Genomic DNA, 19,663 nt, shown 5'->3' on the forward strand with positions numbered 1-19,663 from the left:
CCAAAAAGCCAATGCAGAGAAGAATGCCTTAAAAAGCCAAATTTGCCAGATAAAAGAATTTCAAAAGCTCAATGAAGAGAATAATTTCTTTAAAATTAGACTGGAGCAAATGGAAGTTAATGACTTTATGAGAAATCAAGATCCTATTTAACAGATCCAAACAAATATAAAATATAAGGCAATGTGAAATATTTCATTGGAAAAACCTCTGACCTGGAAAATAGATCCATGAGAGATAATTTTAAAATTATTTGATTATCTGAAAGCCATGATAAAAAAAAGAATCTAGAAATCATCCTTCAAGACATTCTCAAGGAAAATTCCCCTGATATTGTGGAAGCAGAGGGCAAAAGAGAAATTGAAAGAATTCACCAATCACCTTTTGAAAAAGATCCCAAAAAGAAAACTCCTATGAACATTATAGCCAGGTTCTGGAGTTCCCAGGTCAAGAAGAAAATACTACAAGAAGCCAAGAACAAAAATTTGAATATTGTGGAAACACCATCATGATAACATAATATCTAGCAGTTTCTACATTAAGGGATCAAAGGGCTTAGAATATGATATCCCAGAGATCAAAGGAGCTGTGATTAAAACCAAGAATCACATACCCAGTAAAACTGAGTATAATGCTAATGTGGTCATTCAATGAAATAGAGGACTTTCAAGAATTCTTCATGAAAAAAAAAAAGAGTTGAATAGAAAATTTGACATTCAGATACAAGAAGCAAAAGAAGCATGAGAAGGTAAACAGGCAAAAGAAACCATAAGGAACTTATCAAAGCTGAACTATTTACATTACTACATGGAAAAACAATAATTGTAACTTATGATACTTTCCTCAGTTTGAGGATAGTTTAAGGGAATATAAATGTATATATGTAAACATGCATCTATATCTGTAAAGCAGGGAATATGTGCATATTAATACATATGTTGGTGTGTGTACATGTGTGTACAGGTATACATAGACAGAGGTCACAGGATTAATTGAATAGGAAGGGATGATATTTAAAAAAATAAATTAAGAGGTGAGAGAGGAATATAAGGAGAGGAGATAGGGAGAGATAGAATAGGGCAAATTATCTCATATAAAAGAGGCAAGAGAAAACTGTGACAATGAAGGGGAAGAACAGGAAGGCAAAAGGGAATGGGTCAACCTTGCTCTCATTGAATTTGGTTAAGGAGGGAATGACATAAACACTTAATTGGGTATCTTACCCTACAGAAAAGTAGGTGGGGAAGGGATAAGAGGGGGAATGATAGAAGAGAGGTCATATGGGAGGGAGGGTCATTAGAAGCACACACTTTTGAAAAGGGACAGGGTCAAAGTAGAAAATAGAACAAGTGGGGGGTGGGATATGATGGAGGGAAATACAGTCAGTTTTTCACAACATTTCACTATGGAAATGTTTTGCATAACTATACATGTAAATCCTGTATTGAACTGCTTATCTTCCCAGTAAGGGTGGGTGAACAGGAAAGAAGGGAAAGAATTTGTAATTTAAAGTTTTAAAAACCAATGTTTAAAAAAATGTTTTACACTTACTGGGAAATAAAATATATAGTGACTGGGGTATGGAGATCCATCTTGCCCTACTGGAAAGTTAGAGGTGGAATGGGAGAGGATATAGGAGGGATCAGATTAGGGGAGTGGGTATTCAGTGGGATCACTGTTGTGGGGTGACAGGGAGGGGAAAGACAGGGAGAAAATTTGTAACTCAAAATCTTGTGGAAATGAATGTTGTAAACTAAAATTAAACATAAAAAAAACCGATAAAAAAAAGAGTGCAAAGGAATCCTAAGACCAAAAAGTTTAAGAACCACTGATTCAGTTCAAATCTGTCATTTTATAGATGTAGAAACTGAGAATCAAAAAACCTAAGTAATTTGTAAAAAATAATAGACCGTGTTTGAACCCAGTATTTCTGACTCTTAATCTTCCTGTTTTTCTACCATATCACACTGTTTTGCTGTATGTCTAATGATGAAAAGCTAAAAGGAATCAGCAATTCTCCATCAAAAAAATCAAGACTAGTGATGTTGAAGAGCAAAGACAAACGACCAGGGAAATTTAGAGAAAGTATAAATGTGATACTTCTTCCAAAGTCCTTGAAAGCCGATGCTTCCATTTTAGAGATTCCCAGGTACCTAGCATTTGGGGTCTCACATCCTTTTTTTTTTTTTTCCAGATACCAATTAAATCAAGCTCAGAGCATTCTGAGGCAGATTCAATTATTGTATTCCTTCAACCCTGAATTCTGGGCATATGCACAAAATGCCACACATGAGTGAATGGACATAACTAAGACTATCTACAATTTCAATAGTCAAAGCTTCTGAAATGCTATGATAAAAGTCTGAATTACCAGTTTCTGGGCTAAGACACTAACTGTCAAGGGCAGGAAGGAAGAAGAGAATGTAAAAATGTTTTGTCCTAACTAGATGGTGCAGTGTGAATAGAGTGACACACCTGGAGTCAGAAAATGCTGAATTCAAATATTCTCTGATACACTTATTAGCTGTGTGCCCCTAGGAAAGTCATTTACTTCACTTTCTTTTTTCTGCAAATTGAGAATAATAATAGCAACCTTATTGTTTTTTATTGTTGTGAGGATAAAAATGAAATAATAGAAAATGCTCTGTAAACTTTACAATGCTCTTATTAAAGTTAGCTATTATTATTTCATTCACATCAAAAATAAGTCAATCATTTAAACAGTAAGAAACAAAAGGCGTTCTATGGCAAATTTGTTTATATGCATACCTTGGAGATATCGTGGGTTTGGTTCCAGACCAGCACAATAAAGTCAAAAAGGCAATAAAGCAAATTACACTACTTATTTTTTGTTTCCCAATGCATATAAAAGTTATGTTTACACTATACTGTAGTCTTTTAACTATCCAATAGTATTATGACAAAAAAGATCTTAATTTAAAAATATTTTATTGCTGAAAACAAATGCTAACCATCATCTGAGCTTTCAGTCAATCACAATTTTTCTGCTGATGGAGGTTCTTGCCTTGATGTTGATGTCTGCTGACTGATTATTGAAGTGATTGATGAAAGTTTGGGTGGCTGTGGCAATTTCTGAAAACAAGAAAATAATGAAGTTTGCTGCATTGATTGACTCTTCCTTCCATGAAAGATTTCTTTGTAGTATGCAATGCTGTTTGAAAGCATTTTACCCACAGCAGAACTTCCTTCAAACCTGGAGTCAATTGTCTCAAACCCTGTCACTGCTTTATCAGTTAAGTTTATGTAATATTTTTCAATGTGTGTCAGGAAATATGGAAGTCAGAGGATAGGGAGAGAGGTGGGGGACCAGCAGTTAGAACACACAGAACACATAGAACATTTATTAAGGTCCCTATCTTATCTGGGCATCTTATCTGGGCATAGCACCCAAAACAATTACAATAATAATATCAGGGGGGTTAGGTGGCAGAGTTAATAGAGCACTGGCCCTGGAGTCAGGAGGACGTCAGTTCAAATCTGGGCTCAAACACAACATTTACTAGCCATGTGACCTTGGGCAAGTCACTTAACCCCAATTGCTCTACCCTCCCCATTGCAAAAAAAAAAATAGTAACATCAAAGGTAACTGATCACAGATGACCACTGCATTTATAATAGTGGAAAAAATTGAAATATTGTGAGAATTACCAAAATGTGACATAGACATTATATGAATACATGCTGTTGGAAAAATAGCACCAATAGGTTTTTTTTTTCCACCCAGAGCTGCCAATAAACCTTCCATTTTGGGAAAAAATGTAATATCTGAAAAGCTCGATAAAGTGAAACACAATAAAATGAGGTATGCCCATATTTCTTTTCTTTTTTTCAAGAGGATTATATAAATTATATGTAATATATAACATATATTGTATTAAATATATATCATAAAATATATTATATAAATTTTTTTGCTAAATATGGACCAACCCTCAACTAAAGAAGGGAATGTATATAAATTTCATTTTAACATTTGGAAAAAAAACTTTCAGTCAATTCAAACAATTATATATAAAATTTCATTTGTTTTATTTCCTGCTAAATGAAAGGTGCTATGACCCTACTAAAAATATATTTTTCAAATTCTTATGTTTTTGAAAAGATAAAAAAAACATGTTCTAATCAAGTTAAAACTAAAAATTAGCTCTCTCACCTGAGTTCAATGATTTTAAAGTAGATTTTTTTTGTAATTTTATTATTTCCCCATTTAACCTTAAAACCCACAGCAAAATTACCCACCTCAATACATAGGATGAAGTTTAATAGGAACACATAAAAGATATTTCAATTCAGGGGGAAACACTTGTGCAAAAATTAGATATAGTAAGGCTATTTCTTTTTGCTTCCATGACAGAAAGGTCTTGGGCCTCTAGGGAATCTCTCACAAGAGAAGAAAAAGTTAGAAAAATGTTTGGTTTGTAAACTGAAGACTTCCAACTGAACTATTCTTAAAAAAAAAAAAATTGGAGAAGAATATGAGAGAGTTATCAAGGATTTGAGTAGATAGGATGCAACCTTTTCATACTAAGAATTCTTTGTAATTTGCTTTCCCCACCTCTAGGAGAGGGTATATGAGAAATCATGCTTGCCATTCTTCTCCTTTTATATCATAAAGGTTAGGAGGTTGTGGTCCCTTCCCAAAAAAATATTTTCATCATTGCTGTCCGAGGGAAGTAGGCAACAAGCATTTATAAATTGCTTACTGTGTGCTAGGCACTGTACTAAATGGTACAGATACAAATACCAGCAAAAAGAATGACAATTCCTATCATAGAGGTGCTTTTATTCTTACATGGAGGGAGAAAAAATACAAAAGGGAAATCAAAGGGGGGAAGTGGGAGTTGGAAAAAGGTGGGGAGGAGGAAGAGATCTGCTAGGGCATGAAACTGAAGTCCAGAAAGTTTGAGGGGAGGAGCAGAGAGGGAAGAAGCAATGACCAGCTTGGCCTCTCCCCAAAATGGAAGTGCCAGGAGGAACTCGCCCATAATAAAAGGGGGGCAGAATAGAAGAGAGACCTTCTAGGGTGAGAGGACTACATGGAAAGGAGCATATTCCAGAGGGAGAACACCCCAGGTTCTGAGAGAAGTCCCAGGTAGGGTGGCAGTTGAGATGTAGAGTTGAAGACCACAAATTCAAAGGCACAGCCAGGAGGGGAACCTTTTTTTCAATAAGAATATCTGATCCAATAGTTGTTTCTTCTACATTTTAAAGGATGAAATTGTCATCAAAATGATTTTTTTTTAATTTTCAGCTGCTCTGCTTTCAGCATGTAGTGCCAGTGCGATAGTCACAGCACCTACTATGGCTATGAACATGCTGGCATAATGCTGAATCACAAAATTTAACAGAATCTTCACAAGGAAGGCAGAACCAAAACATTTATTCAAACACCAGAAAGCCAAATCCATCATAGCAACAAAGGAATCTATATATAATAACTCTGCTACACCCTTCCTGTTCCACCCTTTCTGCTGCACCTGCTGAGCAAGCTCCTGCCACCAGAGGCTTCATGTGACTCAAACTCATGTGACTTTGACTTCCATGTGACTTAAGGAGGTCACATGGGCCTATTAATGGATAGGAAAGATTCTCCCATTTATATTACCATTACATAGTGGAGATCAAATTCCATTAGATGGCAGAAATTGAAGTTTCCCTACTATATAATGCCTCTGTGTCAGTCTTGTGATTTTTTTCTTCATTACCCATCTATTTCTACTTTCTGTCTATACTTCTGTTTCTCTTTCCACCAGGCTTCAGTAAAGAGCTCTGAAACACATTGTTCCCCTTTATTTTCTGGACTTATTTATGTAAGTCTATCTTCTGCACATAAAAAGCTACCCTATTCACGCTTTCTTTGCTTGCCCTGTTGCTTTTAGTAAAGAATAGCCTTGCAGAGCCATGTTGCAATTATGAGTTTCATTCCACTAAATCTCTCTAATACATACAAGATCTATTTTGCTTCCTTGAATTAATAATTGGTTTACTTTCTTACTAGTAGTTAGATTCCATTCACTTTTTACCTACTTTATTTTTACTACATATGAAGCACTCAACTGGGGAGTCCGCACAGAGGGAAATTAAACTGAAGATTCCTATGGCAACAAGCCTTTCACATTTTGGTGTATCTATAATCTTTCCAGAAGGTCTTATGCAGGTCCTATACAGTTCCGACTAGACTCAGTGTCACCCTGTGATCTGTATTTCCCCCAAAAGGTAAATACATTTTGAGATTTGATAAAAAAAATCATACTCTTCCCATCAAACTTACATAGTGCAAATAAGTCATCAGTTTCTCTCTTCAAATGTTGCTCAGAAATACTTGGGTGGTACTCTACTTTTTCCATGTAACATGCTACACATCAAGAAATTCTTTTCTGTCTCCAGAAGGTCTAATCCCCAAATCAAAACCTTGGGAAATCTCAAACTCAGTTTTTCATGAGAAAACCTCCAAGGCTGCCCTAAAATAGAATTTAAGCTCATTCAAGTGCTTTTGTTTTGGTATGTGTATATATGTGTGTTTAAGTGAAATGGTGCTTTTTTTCCTCAAGAAAGAATTATTACATATTACATTTAATAATTTAAATAATATTCATATCATTAGAGAATGTCAAAAATAGCAAAGACCTAAATCAAACACCTTTTCCATGGCTTCCTTTAATTTCTGATTCTACTCTCATTTAGCTTAAAAAAAAAAACCACATAAATATACACACAGAAACAAGTACACACACACCAGAGAAATTGTTTACCTACCTTTCCTTATCTTTAAAGAGGGGACGATAATAACACCAACTTCCTAAGATTAATGGAGGTAGGATAAAATGAAACTATCTAATCTTCTGAGGAGTCTGTCCTTCTGAACCCCACTTAGGCAATCACTGGGAGTTATCTGAATCTGCTCCGATGCTAGGAAACACGCGCACACTTTCATGGTGACGCATCCCTCTGAAACCACCAAACTGTACTAAGCCAAAATATCTGATTCTTGGCGATGTTCCTATGTATATGTCCTTGATGATGCCGCTTTAGCTACCGGCTTTGAAGTCTTCTCTGGAGAGCATCCTTTCTTATGTGAGTGCATAGTATAGGATTTAACTGACCTTTCCTAAGACTTTTTGGTGCATAGACAATATGATCTTATTCAATTCTGAGCTACTTACAGTATATGACAGGCTAAGATAATGATAAGAATACTTGAATCTTTGTCCCCTTGATCTTTAAAAACCTTGTTCAAAGAATCATTTAATGGACTTCATGGCTCTTCCTTGAACTACGCATATGGTCTGGTCATTTCTTATTCACGTCTCCGACCATGCTTAGTGCTGGACACTGAGCAGCCCATGGCACCAAACAAAGGCTTATGCCCTGAAATATCATGAAACAGGTTGGGTAAGTTTTCACATTGATCAAGAACTCCCCTGATCAATCCTACACACACACACACACACACACACACACACACACACACACACACAAGGAAGCAAAGGGAAAGATACTGCTTTATGAGTCACTCTAAGGAAATTTATCCAGAGAGTAAAATAGAGCAGTAACCAAAGTTTTGTAACAAGAAAGATCTAAGAAGTGAGCTGAAGTACCTGGAGCCAAGGAGTCAAGTCACTGAGGAATTAGTGACAATGGGAAAGAGAAATAAGTTCCAAACCTCCAGTTCATAGGGTTTATTCTTTATATAGGGTACACAATATATAGGGTAGATTATATATATATATATTTTTTTTCTGGGGCTTGTGATGCCCCTGATCATCTGTGCCTCCTCTAATCCACAGAACCTTTTCTAGAGATGGGACACAGATGGATCTGCAGATTTGGGTAACAGAACAAAGAGATAATAGTTCAAGCTGTGACGGGTTCCAGTCAGTGTATTTATTTTCTAAACCAACTGCATTTACACTGGCAAAGAAGAAAGGCCCAAAGTATGAAGAAGATCAATAATAATTTAGTACACCACAAGCATGCCATAATACTTTAAGAATAAAATTATCCAAATGAAACACCATCATTTTAAGAGAGAAACACTTTTTGGAAGAAAATAAATTCTTGGGGCGGCCAGGTAGCACAGCGAGTAAGAGCACCGGCTCCAGTGTTGGGATGACCTGGAGATGGAATCCCGGGCTCAGACACTCAGCCCCACACCCAGAAATAACTGGCCATGTAACCTTGAGCAAGTTACTTAACCCTGATTGCTTAATTTAAAAAAAAAAATTCTTTTAGTCCACATCATTTAAATGGCTTGGCATTGGGTCTGCCTGGCTTGATAAAACCTGAGCCCTATCATTGACTGATCCTTATTCTAAACATGACTTATTACAAATCACTTTGGATCACCAGAGATTAACCTTTTTCACTAAGAACAATAAAAGTAGGTAAACTCTTGAATGGCATATATTCTTCAAACCATTCTCCCTACCACAAATATACTTTACACAATTATTACTTCTCCCTTGCTCTATTCCAAGAACTTCCTAGAAAGTCACCTTGTTATCTATTCTCTATCAAGATAAATCTTTGAAAATGCAACTGACCATAACCCAAACCCTAATTCAAAAATCCAGGACAAACACTAACCCTAATCCTAACCCTAACCTTAATTCTGGCAATAATCTGACAACTAACCATAGCCTAAGAGTAACCCTAAACCTAAACTTAATTATATACTAAATTTCACCTTAAACCAAAAATTAACCGTAACGCTAATTCTGGCAATAACCATAACCCTAACCCTAAACCTATAGTCTAATGCTCTACCTAAATCTAACCTTTATTCTGCTACTAACCCTAACCCTAATCCTAACTCTGACACTAACCCTAACCCTAACCCTAACCCTAACCCTAACCCTAACCCTAATTCCGCCACTAACCCGAATTTTGGCACTAAACCTAACGCTAACCCTTACCCTAACTCTAACCTGAACCCTAACCATACTCCTAACCCTAACCCTAAACCTAAACGTTATCCCTAACCCTAATTCACACCCTTAATTCCTCATTGACGTCATTAACTCTTGCTGAAGACCCTCCCAAACTCCTCCCCTAGAACACCCCTAGATTCCTCCCACAACCTTCTGTATATAAGACCGCATCCTGTCTTCATGTTTGTCAGAGTTCCATAGAATAGTGAGAGTGCCAAAGAATGGTGAGAGCACCATAGAAAGACCTAGCACAGACTTTCTCTGTGTCTAATACAAGTGAACTTTTAATAAACTTTACTTTTCTTTGGCTGAGAGAAGACGAGTCAAATTCATTCAGCAGGACCCAGCGTGTTGGTATTTTGGGGTTTCCAGAGCAACCCTAACCCTCTTTATGGGTCACATCTTCAATTCCATCCCTGATTTTCACACACTGGTAGTACCTTCTTTGCCTGAGGTCTCTCCCTAGTTCCTCCTAGAAAAAATTGTGGACTCAGTCAAAGGGCCATACTTGAGGACCTAGAGAGGCACATGTGGCCTCAAGACTGCAGCTTCACCACTTTCCTAGAATCTCCTTTTTAAAGAGGCCCAAGCCAGGCAAATCTTTATTTCTCTCCAGGTTACACTTTTGACTCCCCAAGATTTTTCTCAACAGTGTCTCCAACCAGGTACCTTCATCTTGTTTGCCTTTTGCCCACATTTTCAGATTGCTTTAATGTGTTATCACTCATTAGAATACAAGTTCCTTGAGGGCAAGATTTAATTGTTTTTCTTTTTGCTTATATTTTTATCCTCAGGTTTTAGCACAGTGCCTGGAATATAGTCAGCACATAATAAATACTTGCTTTACCTGACCTGGGCTGACTTTCCTTTTCCACATGGTTATAAGTTCACAAAAAGCTGAACGTCTTCAAAGTCCAAACTAAGTGTCACCTCCTTTGTGAAGCCTTTATTTGACCCCACTCCAGCTAATAATATTATCATGCTGTTGTCATGTATGTTGCATATGCTTTTTCCCTTTATAAAATTTAAAGTCCTTGAGTGATGGAATGTTTTATTTTGTTAATGTATCCCTTGAACCTCGACCAGTATCTAGCAATTGCTTAATAAATGCTTGTTGATTGATTGACCAGTTCATTGTCAGAACCTCCCACAGAGCCTTGCATATAGCAGGTAGTCAAGAATTCTCTGTCAAATTAGACTAAATATGCTTCTTATTGTTCTTCCACTGGCACCCACTTAGTGCCAGACCCTGTGGATCACACAAGGGAAAACATATCCTTCAAATTTGTTAGTTAGTCAATTAACCTCAATTCCCCTTAGTTTCAGTTTTGAAAAGGTATGCCATTCCTGAAGGAAGAGTGGGCAGCTGAACATGTCACTTGTCACTAGACTCTTTTCTTTTGCCATATGACATATTGGAACACAAAAGCCCTGTCAGTCTAAATCTAAGAGAAAAATTTCCCCCAATCTTCAAGAAAGCCTTAGGTGAATTTCCTTAGCACACTAAGTCCCATATGATCTTGGTGCTGCTGGCCCCAGAATTTTGGAGCCAATGTGAATTTCCTTTATGCCCAATAGTCTTTGACAGCTGCTCAAAATACCTGGCTGTCCTAACCAGAGCTTCAATGTTGAACCTCATCTGTTCCTGCATTCAAGAGATGCCAGGACTGCTATCAGTGTCACCCATTGTCAGAGACTATATTTGTTCTTAAAAATCTTCCTTTCTGACAAGGAACAGTGGGAATCTTGACAAGCTTTAAGCAATGTGAACCATCAGAGGTGGCTGTTCCTTGTCACCAATAGGCACTCAGCTCAATGAAGGGCGAGAAGTTTTGCTTTATGAAGTGGAGCTGAATTATGAGTCATGTTGCACTGTTAAGGGAGTGGGGGTACCTCGGGTTCTTTGGTAGACATGCTCACCCTTCCTCCCATGCCAATGTACTTTCTTGTTTCCAGTCCCTGAAAGTTTAGAGCACTTTGCATTAAATACAACCTCAGCTTTGTTTTGGCCTGAGTCAGGAAGTCAGTAGCTGTTGCAAATTTCAAAATTCATATATCCTGGATCACATAGAAAAAGACATCTGTTGGTTTTGTAATTTTCCTCTGGAGTTTCTCTTACTAATGTATAAAACTGGGAAACAGGCAGGTGGCTTTCAATCAATCTAAATACATTTAGTGAGCTCTTGCTATGTGCAAGGCACTAGTCTCTGTGTTAGGAACAGAAGTTATGATTCTTTTTAAAAAAATAAATTTTATTAATATCTTTTATTTTTTGCATAGCCTAAAATTTCCCCTGCATCTCTCTCTACAGCCCTCTACCAAAGAAGCATCCCACACAACAATGAATTTTTTTAAAAAGAAAAGGGATATCAGAAAAAAATTCAAAATAATCAATAGATTTGAAAAATCTGACATTATATATAATGTTCCACACTTATAGAGACCTCCTCCCCACCTCTGCAAAGGAACTGGGGCTGGAGGAAGGAAGAGACATGATTCTTGTTTCAAAGTGGCTTGCATCATAGTCAGGAAATGGGAAATATAGATATAAATGATATAGATAAGAACACGAGAGGCAATAGAGCTAATGTGGAACACTAAAGTCATAGGACCTGAATTAGCATTCCAACTCTGCCACTTATTACTTGGATGAACCTGAGCTAACAAATTATCCTTTTGGGGCCTCAGTTTCCTCATCTGTAAAATGGGTAAGGAGGATTGGACTAGATATATTCTAAGATGCACTCCAGTTCTCTATCTATGAGCCTATAATGGTACAGTTCCATGAAAAGTCTGACAAAGACTTAGCTCACAGGTTAGAAAGCGCTGGGGCTATGGGCAATGGGACTACTACTTTAAATTATATGCTACAAAGGTGAGCTTAATCATCAACAAAAACAGATTAATTTCAACAAAATGTAGATATTTGGAGCATGGCAGGGGAAGGAATGAACCGATTGATTTGCAAACATCTCAAAAAAAGGCAAATAAATTCAATTAGCAAGAGAAGACTAAGTAAACAAATTAATCCTCTCCTGTTCCTAGGTGATAATTTAAAGAAAGAGAAAGACTGATCCATGAAGTATAAGAAATAGCTAAAAAAGATCATTAAGAAATTTTTTTTTGCAAGGAGCTAGGTGGGGAAGATCTAATGGGAACTTAGAACCAGGATAGGCGAAAGTCAAACATTTCAATTAATACTCTATGCACCAAACAAAGTGGTAAAAAGGGAAGGGAAGGGAGTAAGTATTTATGGTGTGGCTTAGCCCATTTTATCCTCACAACAACTCTGGGAGTTAGCTGTTATTATTATGCCCATCTACAGTTTAGAAAACTGAGACAAAGAGAAGTTTAGTGACTTGCTCAGGGTTATGTAGCTAGTTATCATCTCAGACTGCATTTGAATTCAGGTCTTGCTGAGACCAGTCTCAACACTCTATCCATGGAACCATGAATCAATATCTTTTGTAGGAAATAATAACAGACTAGGAAGTTGTGAGAATGGGAAAAAAGAAATGAAAAGGGAAAAAGGAGGCTGGGTGATGTCCATATTACTTAACCCAAAGGCAATCAGGAAAGGAATCATGAACTTTGACCTCTTTGATAAGATATGGATGGGGGCTCATAGACAATGAGATAAAAGCAAGGAGAGTGACTTGAGTGAAGACAAGAGGATATCCTTGCTCCAGAAGGAAAAAGGAAAGGGTGTCACTAGAAAATATTCCCATATCTGCTTAGTGTAGGCAGTAAATCTTAGCCACTGCAACTTTATGCCGCTAAAAATAACATCATTGCCCAGAATAAAGGAAGTATGAGTCTACAAAAACAGGCAGACCCAAAGTGATTCCTTCATGTAGCCTAACCTCTGAATTTCTCAGTCTCCTCAGCTTCCATTACCTACTTCTCCCTTCTAACTAGGCAGCTAGGAGGAAGAGTAGATACCTAACTGGACTTGGGACTTGAGTTCACATCCTGCCTCAGGCATTTGCCAGCTGTGCAACCTTGGAAAATTCATGTAACTTCTGTCTGCCCCCATTTCCTCATCTAAAAAATGGGGATAATAATAGCACCTACCTAACAGAATAATTATGGAGACGATGTGAGACGATATTTTTACAGAGCTTTATAAATCTTTTTTTTTTTTCTGTTTCAATGAGAGCTCAATTTATTTTCACCATACTTGAGTTTCAGTGAACTGATCCAACTGACAGTGCGTTATGACCACTATTCTCTGAAATCCACATTTATTACATTTTAATCTTACCAATATAAAGAGACCTAGTGAGATAGATAGAAGATGATAAATATAGATAGATAGATAGATAGATAGATAGATAGATAGATAGATCGATAGATAGATAGATAGATAGATGGATGGATGGATGGAGATAGAGATATATACTTCTATGAGAACTTTGTAAACCTTAAAGCACTGTATAAATGCTAGATATTAACCAAAGGACACATAAGGACATTCAGCTATGGATGTTGTTATTACTCATATGAGATTGTTGAGTTTAGGGGATCTAGGGGTGCTCAAGACCCCAAAATACCACTACAGTAGGTCCTGCCAAATGAATTTGACTCAAGATAAAGCCTTCTCTCAGCCAAACAAAGTTTATTAAAGATTCTCCAAAATGGGTAGACTCTTAAGGAGTCTAAGTATTTGTGATGCTTATGTTGACAATAAGCCAGAATGATCTGACACAGACTGAGTCTGCACTAGACTGAATCTTAGTGCCTTCCTGGAGGCGAGATGGGTCTTACATATACAGACAGACTGTGGGAGGCAGCTAGAGGAGGGGTTGGGGAGCAATTTGAGGAGGAGTCTAAGGAGGACCTTGAGGAACTAAGGTCAGACTGCAGAAATGGGATTAGGGGTGGGAAATAGCTGAAGGCTACCTGGAGATGATAGACAATGGAGGGCTAGGCTAGTTTAAGGGTAACAGATTTGGGTACAGATATTTTGATAGGATCAAGGGTGGGAAGTAACTGGACAATGGAGGACTAGACTAGGTGAAGAGTAACAGATTTGGGCTCAACATTAAAGAAAGGCTTATGCCCTCATGCAAATTCCTCACCAAGTGGGAAGATCCAATCAGAATTCAAGGGGTTTCCCAGAGCCTGGACCCCATCAAGATCAAATGAGATATTTATAAATTCACTAGCCCAATACCTTGTATATAACAGATGTCTGATAACTGTTCCCTTCCTTTTCCCCTTCCCCTACATTTCTACTTCTAAGAACAAAATTCCTTTCTCTAATCATAATATTTTATCATTCCATCTTGCCCTATGCCTGACCTCTCCTAAACTTATTCTTCATCTTTACTGTGACCTCCAATATTAGCACGTTTGAAACTTTCCCAGGTTATCATCCCTTGTCTGGCTATGTTCTCCTCCTTGCCCAAGAATAACCATTTAATTAGCCAAGTTAGTTCCATACTTATCTCCTATACCCCAAAAAAATTCAAAGAAAGAATAAAATAACTCATATGTTTAAAAAAATGCATTGAATGCTAGCAACTTTTGTTATAGCAAAGAACTAGAAACTAAAAGGGTACCTATTCACTAGGGAATGATTGAAATTATTTTTGGTATATGACTATAATGGAATATTATTGTACAATAAGAAATTATAGAAGGGATGTTTCAGAGAAACTTGGCAAGAGTTAGAATAACTGATGTAGACAGGTTAAAATTAAACAGTAACAGTCCCATTATACAGAAAAACAACTTTGAAAGATGGAAGGCCTCTGATCAAAGCAGTGAGCAATCATAATTTAAGAAGTTTAATGATGAAATACGCTGCACCCCTCCTGACAGAGATGTGATAGACTCAAGGTACAAAGTAAGATGGACATTTTGGACATAGCCAATATTAGAATTTGTTCCAAATGTATCATTGAGCAGTTGGGAGGAAAAAGAAGGTTTATGATAAGATTGACAGTAAAAAAGAAGGTAATTAAAGTATTTTTTTTGGCTTTCAATTTTATTAATCTTTTCTTTAATTTTCAGAATTTTCACTTTGTTGCTTAGTTGGGGGCCAAGCTGTATTTTTCTCTGAGGCTTTGGCTTACATATCTTGTGGTCCTCTTCTGGTGTCTTGGGTGACTGGCTCTATGACAGCTCTTTATAAGTGGGAGATTTTATTTGTTTACTTATTCCAGCCTAACACTCTGAATTGGGACTTTGTGTAAGGGCCAGGCCCTAGACAGTTCTGGTGGGAAGATTAGGCTCTTGTTTGAACCGAAGCTGTGTTCTCTGGGGTCCTGACACTGCTTTTCCAGGTGCCGACTGCTGTATTTTTCAAGGATCCTAAAAGCAGCTCAGACCAGGGTTCTCCCCACCAGTTCTCTTCTGAGCAGCACAACTGCAGACTTGTCTCTGGTTGAAGCTTCAGCAGGCAGCTGCTAGCCCCAGCCCATCAGCTGGCTGGAAGAGGGTGCATATTCTAAGCAATACAACTGAAAGCTTGTCCCTGGTCTGTTCACCATTTTGATTACTCAGCTGCAGGCCTGTAAACTGAATCACAATACTGCCCCAGGGCCAGAAAAACAGACCTAGAGGCTCCCCCTTGGTCCAAACTCCCTGCTTTGGTAAACAGGTTCACCTTTCCTCAACACTGCTCTGTGGTCATGCTGATACAGCTTCAGGTCCCAACCTCATTCCATCTGAAAGGAGGCTCTGTCTGCAAGGACCTTGCAGACTAGACTGCCTCTCCAGTGCCCACAGGCCTCTGGTTATCTCTCTTTGCTAAAAAATGACCTCCTGCAGCCAGGGGTTAAGAGCACATCCTTGACCTTTGTCTCAGCAATTATGGGAGAGAGTTGGGTTCTGTGTTTCTTCTCATGCTTTCCCCTTTACTCCTCTCCTATTTGCATCATTTTGATGAAAATCTAAAACTTAATCGTAAAGCTACACTCAAAGGCTACTGTGATATACAGGGTCATCTGCCTCTTGATTAAATAGGACTTGTGGAAGGACCTTTTTCCTGTTCTTTTATCTTTTGGCCTGTTTGTCTTTGCCTCCGCCCTGCTCTTATACAGCTGATAGGATTTTATTTAAAATGACTATTTCTAGGTTTTCCATGAGGGCCTCTTCATGTATGTAAAGTATACATGTTTTAGGACATGACCTAAATGACATCTCTTTTGGTTACTCTACACTTTCTTTTTATTAGTTATAATCTGGGGAGCTAAAGATTATCCACTAGGCGAGTAAGGTACTTCCTGACGGGAACCCTCGAAGGAAATATGTTGGAAATGAATAAGCTCTCCCCCACACACGTTTGGAGGGGGCCCATCCACCCAGGGCACCAGGAAGCATGTAGACACACACCTTTCTCAGCTCCTGGATTATGGAAGAAAGCAGCACTTTCTGGGGATGTGTTAGTTCCAAGAAGTCTCATTTGTTTAATGTCATTCTGCATTTCTTCATTTCTGTCTATCAGCTCTGCCCTCCTTGGAAGCGGGTTCTAGCAGGAATCATTCCTCTCTGTTCTCTCCATCAAACGTGGCCGCTTATGGTTATGATGCCATTCTGCTGAGGCTGCTTTCAATGGGACTTTAGCTCCGTTTCCAAGTCCCCATATTTCTGGTTTTCCTCAAGCACTTCTAGGCCTTTCGTCGCAGCCTGGACTTCCTCCTAGGCTGTCTCCGGCAGCTTGTCGGATCACCTTTCCACTTCTGCTCTTACAAGTGCCAAGATCCTTTTCTGTTCCATAGGAGATAAACTGGGCCCCTGCCTTTTCACGAGGTCATCCGAACATCAAACCAAAAGAAGATGCTCGGGAGCTTTCCTTCTGACCTGGGTCTGGCAAGCCTTCCAACAAGCAGTCTGGGCAGAAGTGGGCAGTGACTTTACAGCCACAGGCAGCTGTAGCAACCATGTGGACACCCAAGCACGATCTTCGCCAGTGCATGCTCAGAGCCAGGGTATGACCAATAAAGTGTTTTACAAATACACAGAAGAGGAAGGAAGGTCAAAAGGAAACACAAACAGAATAATTTTGATATTTAAGCACAAAAAAACGGGGAGGGGGAGGCTAGTTGTCATAGTGAATAGAGCCACAGTCCTAGAATCAGGAGGACCTGAGTTCAAATTAGGCCTCAAACACTTAATACACACACACACACACACAAACAAACACACACGCAACACACACATACACACAATAGCCATGTGAGCTTGGGCAAGTCACTTAAACCCAATTGCCCTACCTTCCACCCTCCAAAAATCAAAATCAAAATAATTTTGATATTTATATATTACATTTATACTTAAAAAGAAAAATAAACTGTATATAATAGAGATTTGCAATTCATATAAAATCATTTTCTGTTCTTTATGTGGGAAAGGCTCACTTCATTTGTATTTAATTTCAAAATAACATAATAAAATAAAAACTCTACTAAAATCCCTTGATCCCTTGTCCTATCACCTGTCTCCCCATGCCAAACCTCCTGTATTACACGAAACATCCAACTTACACTTCTGTTCCGAACAATTGAAGTTATGGATGAATGCTGATTCATTCCACCACAAATGTAGGTCATTTATTCTCAATTGGGCCCTCACCGCAATAAGGCAATCTTTCTACCCTCGAGTTGATTATCTATTCTTTTCACCACAATGGTTATTTGTATCTCCTCAAGTCTCTCATAGCACCCCTTAACCCATACTGTCACATGAAGCTTTAACTTATGCTTTACAGAAAGAAGAAAAAAGGAAACCGTTGGCTGCCATCTCCCTCTGCTCCTTTCCACTTCGTTTTGCAGGCCTTCGGCATTATCTCCTACGATTTCTTCATTTTCTACAATCTCTGATGAAGAGAGAGCCCCTCTCCTCACCAGTCTTCTAATGAATCCTGGATCCCATCTACTCCCACCTTATCCAGGTCAGGCATATTCCCTTCACTGTAATCCCCTCTTTCAAACCTTCACCCCTCCCTAGCTATACACTCCTTGTCTTCATCGTCCTCAACTACTCTTAAAAAACACTAATGATGTCTTACCATCCCTCCTAGTCAGCACCCTACATCACTCCTCTTTCTTGTCTTTTTTTTTTTGGAGAGGGGAAGTCAGGGCATTTGGGGTTAAGTGACTTGACCAAGGTCATATATCACTCCTCTTTCTTAATGACAAATTCCTTGAAAAAGCAATCTGTGTGAAGAGTCCTTGTCTTCTCTCACTGTCACCTAAAATTTCTACAATTTGTGGCAGCTATGTGTACAGTGGATAGAGTACTGGCCCTAAGGAAAGACCTGGGCACATTTATAGGCAGCAGAGAAGAAGCCAGTAAATAGGAAGAGATTGAAGATAAGTGAAAAGGGGGAAAGATATTGGGGGCAATCTGCTAAAGAAAATTGGATAGAATGAAATCAATGGTGTATGGTAATGGAGTTTGACTTGGCAACAAAAAGGGATAACTCTTCAATTAGAATGGAAGTCAAGGAGATAGTGGAGGAATTCATTTAAATGATACAAGAAGAGAGGTGAAGAGGGGGCTCTCAATCAATTGCCTTAATTTTTTTTTACAAATTATGAGGCAAACCCAACTGCCCTAAGAAGAGCCACTGGGGCAAGAAGGAACCAGTACACACTTACTAGACTCTCTACTTACCCAGTGAGTGGAGAAGCAATGGGGCAGAAAGCCCCTGGCTACAGGCACTTATAAGAGGCTGGAGTTTTGGCTTTGGGTCCAGCCCCCAGGCTAGAAGGGAGAATTGATATCTGGGGCAAGCCAGTGAAGTCATAGGAAATCAAGAAAAAATTAAACAAAATATGAAGGGAGAATTGAGATCTGGGGCAAGAGGCACCATCCCCCATACCATAAGGGTAGGGGTAATTACAAAATTAATCTATCACTACAAAAAAAATGCACAGGCAAAGGAAAAAGAATCCAACCAAAGAAAGTAATCATCTTCAGAGGAGGATATTGAAGGAAAGGAACCCTCTTCTACCCCCAAGAGCAATGTTAAATTGTCACCTGCCCAAAAAGAATTCATAGAAGAAGTTTAAAAAGACTTTAAAAATCGTGTAAGAAAGATGGAGGAAAAGCTAAAAAAGCAAAAATAATATATAATAATCCAAGAAATAAAAGAAGATTATGAAAATAAAGTCAACCAATTAGATAAGGAAATCCAAAATCTTAAGGAAGAAAATGACACCTTGAAAATTAGAATTGGGCAAGGCAAAGCCATTGAAGTTATAAGAGATGAAGAAATAATTAAACATTGGGGCGGCCAGGTAGCACAGCAAGTAAGAGCACCGGCTCCAGTGTTGAGAAGACCTGGAGATCGAATCCCGGGCTCAGACACTTAGCACCCACCCAGAAACACCTGGCCATGTAACCTTGAGCAAGTTACTTAACCCCAATTGCTTAGGGGCAGCCAGGTGGCTCAGCGAGTAAGAGCACCGGCTCCAGTGTCGGGATGACCTGGATCAAATCCGGGCTCAGATACTCAGCACCACACCCAGAAATAATAACTGGCTGTGTAACCTTGAGCAAGTTACTTAACCCCAATTGCTTTAAAAAATAATAATAATTAAACAAAACATGAAGAATGAAATAAATAGAAGAGAATGTGAAACATCTTATAAGAACAACAACTAATCTGGAGATCAGATCAAGAAAAGAAAACATAAGAATAATTGGACTACCTCAAAGTTATGATCACAAAAAGAATCTTGATGCAATAATATAAGAAATT

The sequence above is a fragment of the Petaurus breviceps genome, unplaced genomic scaffold (genome assembly GCF_028583685.1).
Source record: "Petaurus breviceps papuanus isolate PSGF00001 unplaced genomic scaffold, PetGlider_PUasm1.0 183, whole genome shotgun sequence".
In the NCBI taxonomy this organism is placed as follows: Eukaryota; Metazoa; Chordata; class Mammalia; order Diprotodontia; family Petauridae; genus Petaurus; species Petaurus breviceps.